Consider the following 10,070-nt stretch of genomic DNA (forward strand, 5'->3'; position numbering starts at 1 on the left):
TTGCTTATCCGAAAAACCTCTGATTTAGCTGTTTTCAAGTTGAACTTGAGTGCGTTGGCAGTTTTCTGGAAATTGAATTCTGTGCGTTAATATTTTGCCTGCCAAACGTCTCCAGATTGAATGCTGAACGTTTTTGGATTAATGGACGTGCACGTTTTTGCTGTTTAAGGCGTGTAACTGAAGCATTAATCCATGAACGTTTGTTGTTTAATATGTGTATAACCGAAGCATTAACCGGTAATTATAACCCAACGTTTGTGTCTCATTCCTCAGCCTATAAATAGACATTAGTGCGGACAGAACAGAGAGCAAGCGTTCTCGTCCTCTCCTCTGATCTTCTGTTCGTCTGTTTTCGTTTGTAGTCTCCACTGTTCTGTTTCCTTGCTCCGCCGCAGGAAGTGCTCATTTAATCCTGGGGGACTGCCGGTCTTAAGGACAGTGTTCATCTGGACACGACTCGAGCAATTAGTGGCTCGCTGTTCGCCTCTGCATTTGGTGTTTACAACACTCTATACAGTCTAAATTAATAATAGATTACATCTGGACTATAAGGAGTACATCTAGATAGTCAATATATATAAATTATAAAAATATTAATATTAAATTGGGCCCTTCAAATTAAATCTAGATCAGATTAAAAATAAAAAATTATTTTATAATTTTTATTTTAATAAATTTAAAATAAAAATATATAATAGTACTTGAATTTGGATTATACAAATTAAAATCTGAATGATCTAAATTTTATTATAATGATAAATATCATGGTGCTGATTATTGTTATACGCACTGAAACCAATTTCAGGAAGGAAGGGAGCGCTATCAGGTGGGACCCTCTCAAACATCTTTATAACATTAATTAATCAATTATTATCAGTGTGTGACTCAGTATTAGTACTATGTACTTTAGTTGTTAGAAAATGGATGGGAATAAAATGATGGACATGAATGCTAATTATCATGAACCTTTCTTATACATGGTTAATCAGATATATAGGAGGAACATAGGATTGAGATGAAGTACTCAAGGAGGAAGTACTGAATTGATGAAGGTCACAGGTAATCTAGTTCAAATGAGAATTATTTAAATTTGATGAGTTCACAATTCCAGAAAATATGGTAATGAGCTTTTCTACAAAAATGATGACACCAAAATCAATGTACACCCAAATATTACACGGCATTGTAGAATGGAGACATGGTTCTCATTTTTAGACTAGGATTCTAGCAACCAATCGAGTCTTGTGTTTGTTTTTAATCTTTTTGGGCCACATCATTTGTGTTAGTATTTGTATATACTCGAAGCGGGAATATTGTGTTTCGTATTAAATCCATTACAGTTATGGCACCGTTTGTGTTCATTCATCAATAAACGACATGGAATCTCTCACATAATACAAACCTTAACCTGAAACAATCATGGTTAGGTTACAGTACAATCACGTTCACTCTTTTTTCTATTTATTTTCTAGGCGCGCATTTGCTTCATTTCTAAACTCCTACACGAGAAGGATAAGCATCTGGGACGCGTGATCAAATTAAATTATTGGTAAGAGAACATCAAAAAATGTTTTTGACCAACATTAAAAAATAAATTTAATTGTTAATGTGTATACATAAATATATAACATTTTTTACGGTTTATATCCAAACTTCATAATGTATTTTCTTATATAACACCATAATTTTTTAATAGTCAGAAGTGTCCAAGTAGGTTTCAGATGAAAATTAAAAAACACTCTAAAAATATAAGTTAATTAAAGGGGCAGTTGCCTTTTGAGCTGAACATTCGCTTAATGATAAGATGGCCCCATGTCGTTTCACTGACTAACATTCAAGCGGGCGCAGAGCTTTTAAATTATAATATAAATCATTTTTAAAAAACTTCACTTAATTTAAAATACAAATATTAAATAATATTTATATTTTTTTTAACTATACCTCTACTTCATTTATTATTTTTTTAAAAAATAATACATTAAAATTTTAATTATTATAATTAAAATTTTTATATAAATTATTTAATGATGATATAAATCAAAAGATATAGGTATTTTTAAAAATTTAAAATTTTAATTAATATTAATATTTTATAAATTATAAAATAATTAATTATAACTTATATCATAATATGAAGGGAGTATATTCTTCAACCAACGTGTATATTTCTTCAATTTTGGAGCTCTTTGTTGCTTTGCCAATCATTTTCACCAGCACGAAGCTTTTAAAGACCTAGAGATTATACTCTTTTTTTATTTTTTTAATAATAAAAATTTTAATCTTCCACATATCAGTTATCAATTTAATTCTTTAAATTTAATTTTTAGAAATTTATTTTTTTTAATTTACTGTGGTTATTAATTTGGTCTTTGTTATTTAAAAAAATGTTACCCTAATAAAACTTACTGACATGAAAAACAAAATACATTAATGACAACCATTTAAATTGATTAAAAAAAGTATAATTATTTATGTGAGAAGGAATAGACTCTAATTAAAAAAAAACGAGAGAACAAAATATATTGTAAACAATCATTTTGATAAAAATTAAATTAATTTGAATGTTGATTTGTTTTTATTTAATTACATATACATGCCAAGTCATTAATATATGTGTATATTTTACACATTAAAATATTTTAAGAGTCAATTTGTATTTTAAAATTTAAAGGACTCACAAAATAATTTAATAAAATATAAAAAACTAAATCGATAAAAATTAAATTTCAAAAACCAATTTGTTAGGTTGTCCAAGTGTGAGTGAACTTAAGACGATGTGAAAAGTTTCACATTAGATAAAATTGGACTTAATAACTAATATATAATAAAGAGGAATAATTCATAAACTTAAGACGATGTGTAAAGTCCTATATCAGATAAAATTGGGCTTAATAACTAATATTCTTTCCGTCCTAAATTATAGGACATTTTTAAAGGAGTTTCTTTATCTTAAAATATAAGACACTTTAAATAAATTAATATTTTATCAAATGCACAAACTCCAATATTACCCTTTCTCTCTTTATAATTAATTTTCGTACATTCTCTTTTTAATGTATTAAATGATGGGTATTTTTAAAAGTTTATATTTTTGTTTTGAAAAGATAAGGTTGTTAAGTGTATTTAATGAGGTTTATTGGTATACTAAATTTTGTCTAAAAATATTTTATAATTTAAGACAGAAGAAGTATATAATAAAGCGGAAAGACATCACATCTTAACTTAAAATCTCAAAACTCAAGTTTATAAGTTCCTTCTCTTTATTATATATTAGTTATTAAGAGCAATTTTATCCAATGTGAGACTTCCCACATTATCTTATGTCCACTTACATTTGGACAGTCTAACAATATATCTTTATCCGATGTGGGGTTTCCCACATCGTCTTAAATTCACTCATACTTGAACCACCTAATAATCTCTCCCTCAAGTATGAATCCACAAGCTCCCTATATTAAAGACACCACAAACACCAAATCCCTGTCTTTTTTAAGGCTAACTCAATTTTCGGGTTTCAAATGGCATAGCACACACAAGTCTCAATTGAAGCAAGGCCAGTTCTATTTTTGTTGCACTTGAAATGTGTGAATAATAATAGGCTTATAGGTCTTGAGCGAAGTTTAACTCTGATACTTATGAACACTGTATTTTATTCGAGTATTTTTTAATAAAAATAATAATAAACTCAATCAAACAAATCATAAAATTTTAATTTTTAATTAATAGGTTTAATCTTTTGTTAGTTAGAATTTTATTTCTTTTAACTCATTAAAACAATCAAAAAATATAAAAATATAAAAACAAAAATTTAGTCCTTTTTAAAATTATATTTTTTTAAAAATAATAACAACAACAACAAAAAGATAAATAAATTTAATTGGTTTTTAGAATTAATTTTAAAAATAATAAAAAATAAAAATCTTGCTTAAATTTTGATAAATATCTCCCAAATTATCCTAACTATTAGTATTTAAAGATATCGTTAATTATTAGGATTCAATTATTTTTAAATTTCTCTCATTAAAATTTGTTGTTTCTTGTTAAAAAAATAAAATATATATTTATTTAATTCAAAATCATTTTTTTCTCTCTCTTAATCTAATTTTTCAAATTAATTAACATAAAAAAACAATAAAATAAGGGGCTGGGCAAAACACTGAGGGTGTGTTTGGATTTCAATTAGAAAAAATTAATTATTAGAATGTGATGATGTTTGGATAATATTTTAAAAATTAATTTTAATAAATTGAATATGTTTGGATGATTTTTTGAGACTCAATTTTAAATATGTAAATAAATAATATAAAGAAAAGAAGTTAAATAAAATTTTGTAAATGAAAAAAATTTTATCTTTTTTAAAATAAAATTTTTCAAACTAAATAAAATTTTATAAAATGAGAGTGTTTAAATAAATTTTTACAAAATCATAATTTTAATCTCAGAATTGATTCTGGTATCCAAACTTTCACCATAGCCTTCAAGGGCGTTCCTTCAGTGCAGAAAAGCTAGAGACGAAATCAGAGAAAAGAATAGCAAAAGCGCGAGAGAAAGCAGACGGTGCGCATGAAAAACACAGAAGGAGAGCAGAGGCGAGCAGACAACAATGTAAAGGAAAGGGAAAAGCGGAGGAGAGCAGATGAAAAACGCATAGGAAAGAAAGAAAGAAGAAATGAGGAAGCAGATGGAAACACGGAGGAAGGAAAGAAAAAGCGAGAAACGCAGAAGAAAACACGGAGGAAAGAGTAGAATGGAGAGGCGCACGCAAGGGAGGGGATCGTATGGAAAGCAACATAAAATCGGCATTGCAACAAAAGCAAGAGACAGAGGTGCATGGATTGAAGCAACAAAGGGCGGTGAGTTATGATCTCTTCTTGAAATCTACTCCCTCTGCATCCTATATAAGGACGATGAAGCAGTAAGGAAAGGAGGAAGAGTTTAAGGTCAAGAGATCTGGGTTTTGGGGATCCAAAGGGGAAGAGAAAAAATCGAGAGCTGGGTTAGAGAAGGAGAGACCGAGAGTCTAAGAGGGACCGAGTGTGGAATTATGATTTGTTTTTTGGAGAGGAGACCGAGAGGGAGATTTCTACAGATTTTGTTTAAAATAGACAGAGGAGGGTGAGTGATTTGTTTTTTGGAGAGGAAACCGAGAGAACTAGAGAGAGAATTGAGAGAAATTTCTGAAAAAAGGGAACTGAGAGCTGGAAAGAGAGATTGAGAGAGATTTTCTAGAACGGGAATAAAGAACAAATATTATAGAGGGGACGAAGAAAAAAGGAAGAACAAAGAACATGGAGAGCCAGTGAAGAACAATCGAAGCACTCATAGAAGAGGAATGAAATCAAGGTAAGAAAGAAGGTATAAAGATTAGTCTAACAAGTTTCCAAATCTTCCTACGTTGATTCGAACTATTTGTGCCTGATTCATGTTCGATTTTAATTTTGGGGCTGAGGAGATTGATGTTTGTCTTGGAAAGGATTTATCCAATATTATTTTTTTCTGATAGACTTTGTTAAATTCTTGACAAATCATCTATGTGTATATACATTGTTAGAATGGAAAGATGGAGACTTTTGCGCTGGATGCTCTTTGTTTCGAGTTTTGGTATATACGCCTATTCTGTGGAGATGCTTGTTCTGTTTTGGTTATTCATATATGTTCAAAGGCATTAAACTATGTTTAAATTTTTCACATATCTTGTTTCTCGAGCCTTCTTGTTGATATTAAGATTAGAGGACCACGCATAACTTCAAGCTCACAGAGTGATGATAAGAATTATAGTTAAATCAATTTATTAGTTGTCATATGTTCGTTTCTTCATATAACTTAAATGGAGTTGCTGAAATTAATCACTAATCCCATCAAGCTTTTACTTGTTCTGAACATACTTTTGTTTTCCAAAATAGAGAGGAGAAATTTCTAATGCAAATTTTGCTTGCTGAGTTGCTGTCCTAATTAGCTTGGTCTGATTCCCAACGTGTTTCTATTATGGATTTGTCTCAAATAATGAAGAAATGGTTCTACTTGTTAGGCCAAACATTTGAGTTGGACTTGTAAGACATGTTTAGCGTGTAAGAGTATGCTAGTAGGTGGCAGTAGAGTTTTGGTCCTTGTGCCGATCTAAGGAGTCTTTTACTTAGCTGCAACGTTGTGTTCATTCTTATATGTTTCATTGTACCTTCGTTGTTGTGGTTCAATATGCTACTATTTGAGCTTTTCTTATAAGAGAGAGAGAGAGAGACGAATGAGAAAGAATATATTTATTCATTATTTATTTATTTTCTGTGTGAGATTTTAAGTATCTCCGTAAGCATTAAGAATGATCTCATACCATAGAAGTCAATAAGATTTTACAAGTATAAGGATCAAACTTATATATATTAATATGGGTTTCAAAGGCCTATCATTAAAATTAATTTTTTTAATAATAAATCAATAAAATATTTAAGTTTTACGTGAGATTTTAAAAATATTCGTAGAGAATTAAATTAAGTGCATTATTATATGAGATAATAAATTTTTGTAAATATTGTGATTTTCAAGTTATATAAAAATAAATAAATGAATTTTGTAAATAAAATAATAAATATTTTTTAATAAAATTAATTAATTAAATCAATGTATTTGAATAATAATTATTAAATTTTTTTGGTCATGTGAGATTTTTAAATTTCTATAGACTTTTAAAATAATCGTATTATCGTATGAGTCAATAAAACTTTATAGATATAACGACTAAGGTTTTCTAAAGAAATATATAAATTATATACATACATAATAAATTAATTAAACTAAAAATATAGTTAAATGAATCCTTTTATTGTGTGAAATTTTGAATCTCCACAGATATTTAGGATAATTATATTACCATATAAGTCAATAAGGTTTTTATAGATATAGTGATTAAGATTCTTTAAAAATATATATATGCTTAAAAAAATATTATTAATACTTAAAAATATAAGTAAATAAATTAAGTTGTTAAACTCTTTTATTGTGTGAGATTTTGGAATCTCCACAAATGTTTAGAATAATTATATTATCGTATGAACTAATAAGGCTTTGCAGGTATAGCGGTTAAATTTTCAATAATAAAATATAAAAAATAACTTATTTCAACTATAATTATAAAATGTTTGTGGGAAAAAATATACTTGTTTGAGTAAAATATAATATAAATTCTTGCAAAAAAACATAAATTAAATTAAATTAAATATCTAGTTAAAATTTATCCATATTACCAAAATCAACCATCCATATATCGCCAAAATAGATCTATTTTGGTGATATTGACAACCGTATGGGCAAGCTAATAGCCTAATACCAAAAAAAAAAAAAAAAGACCATTCCTAAATTTTGATCAATCTTGCTAAATCTTGAATGAGAGAATAAATTACCCTTAGGTCCTAACCACTTTTGAATACATGAAAATTTGACTGTGGCAGAAAAAAAATGTTTTTTTTTTATATATGTAACTGAGGCTGAAAAATAATTAGTTGTCTCTATTTAAGAGATAATTATATATATATATATATATATATATTGGATTTTCAGGATATCTCACATTTGGTAACCATAAAATTAATCTCTCAAAAAATCTAAGTCAGGTTATTCTTTCTCAAATGATGCTTTCCATACATACAGGGAATTCTTCTTCTTAATTTTTACTTAAAAAACAATTTTACGTATAATTGTTCTAAGATCTTATACAATATCCTATTTTTTTTAAGTCCACCGACAATTTGAGTATAATAAATTCACAATATAATTATCAATTTGCTATACTCAAACCAACAGACTTTATAGTATTTTATTTACAGTATCGTGCAGGATAAAAGAAAAAAGCAATTTTCCCAATTTTTTAATCATGGTTAATAGGGAGGATAAAGAGGAAGACTACTCATTCCAATTCTTTTTATAAATAATTTCTAATTAAGTTAACTAGAATCAAGTGAGTTAGTTAGAATAATAAAATTGTCTTAAAAATAATTTACATTTTAATTTTTGCCCTAAATTTTAAAAAATATTTGATACGGGAGAAGAGTTTATTAAGAATTAAAATGTTGTATTTTTTTAAAAAATTTGTTGGAGAGTATTTTCGAAATTGTACAATAAAAGATTACAGAATTTATATAAAAGAATAATTTTTTTTAAAAAAATATGACTAAGAATTTTTAAACTCTTTTTTTCTTATTTCAAAATTTCAAAAATTTTAAAAATAATTGAAATTAAATTATTTTTTGTAATTTAAAACATACATATCAAAATTAAGAAATTATAGTATAATTATCATAAATATCAAAAATTTTTACTCAAATAACATTTTATAAAATACTATAATTATCTTTAAACTCTTTTTTTCTTATTTCAAAATTTCAAAATTTTTAAAAATAATTGAAATTAAATTATTTTTTGCAATTTAAAACATACATATCAAAATTTTAAAAAATTATTTTATTTACAAAATAGTGAATTACTTCTAATTAATTTCTCTTCAAAAAATATTTTCACCAACGAATTTTTAATCTCAAATTACGTAGATTTTAATCTCCATCATAAGGTACTTAGGCCTCAGAGTCTAATTTTAAATCAAGTCCTCCCTTATAAATTAATAAATATTCTTCATTTTATTATTATTTTTTAAACACATGAATAAGAACGAAAAAATTAAAATAATTTTAAACCCATATTAATTTAGCACAATTAACTTTAGGTAACCATTCTTACAAATGAGTGTTGTGGGGTGCCTGATATCTTTCCTATAATCAATCAAATCCCGAACCTATTTTTAATTTTGTAGACCATCTTTTTTAAGTTTTGCTAAAAAAAAATTGATTTTTTAAGATTTTTTTCAAAATTTTGGTGGCGACTTTCATTCAGCTAGTTTTCACTCTGAAGGCTAGAATCCCCCCTCTTGCGCACTGTGTCACATTTTTGAGTGTGATAATACCACTTGTTAGGAATGGGGAGTGACTATCCGAAAAAGGAAAGAGAGAAGAGATAGGCAAGAATAACGGAAAGACTTGAGGATAATACAGAAATAGGTTGGAGAGATGCTTTCCAACTAATAAGTCTTTTGTTACTTTTGCTTATCTCTTCTCTTCTCTCATTCTCGGGCAGTCACTTCCCATTCTTAACAAGTGGTATCAAAGTCAGGTTTAGCCCAGGACCTAAGTCCATAAGCTCCCCATATTAAAGATGCCCCAAATTTGACACCACTTGTTAGGAATGGTGAGCGACTACCCGGGAATAGGGGAAGAGGAGAGAAGGGCAAGAGTAATGGAAGGACACTTCTCACATGTTTTAAGGTGTATTTGATATGAGGAGCTTGTGGTTTCACACTTAAGGGAAAAATTGTTAGGCTGTTCAAGTATGAGTAGACATAAAATAATATGGGAAGTCTCACATTGAATAAAGTTGAACTTAATAACTAATATATAATAAAAAAAAAGGACTCATAAAATTGAGTGTTGAGGTTTTGAGTTAAGATGTGGCGTCCTTCTGCTTTGTTATATATTAGTTATTAAGCCCGTGTCAGTGGACATAAGATGATGTGGGAAGTCTCACATTGGATAAAATTAAACTTAATAACTAATATATAATAAAAAGAAAGGACTCATAATCTTGAGTTTTAAAGTTTTAAGTTAAGATGTGGCTTCCTTTCACTTTATTATATATTAGTTATTAAGCCCAATTTTATCTGATATGAAACTTCCCACATTATTTTAAGTTTATTCATACTTAAACAACCTAACACAATTTAATAATTAAGGTAAACTTAAAGGGCTAAAAGTTTCATTATTCCATATTTTTTAGTTTAATGTGAGTCATTTACTTTATCTTATTTTATTGTATTTCTCATCTTATTGTTCATTCCTTAGTTTGACTTGAATTTAACCAAGTTCCACACTTATCTGGCAAATGCAAGAAACTATTTCTAATCTCATCGAAAACATTGATACTTTAGTGTTAGATGAAAACTAAGCTTTTTGTTAGATTAAATCAATCACCAAATAAATCTAGAGCAAGTTTCATGTATTGATAATTTTATATGAAACATAAAATAAGTTGCA

The sequence above is a fragment of the Prosopis cineraria genome, unplaced genomic scaffold (assembly GCF_029017545.1).
Source record: "Prosopis cineraria cultivar Desert tree isolate PC_DT_omini unplaced genomic scaffold, ASM2901754v1 PC11, whole genome shotgun sequence".
Taxonomy (NCBI): Eukaryota; Viridiplantae; Streptophyta; class Magnoliopsida; order Fabales; family Fabaceae; genus Prosopis; species Prosopis cineraria.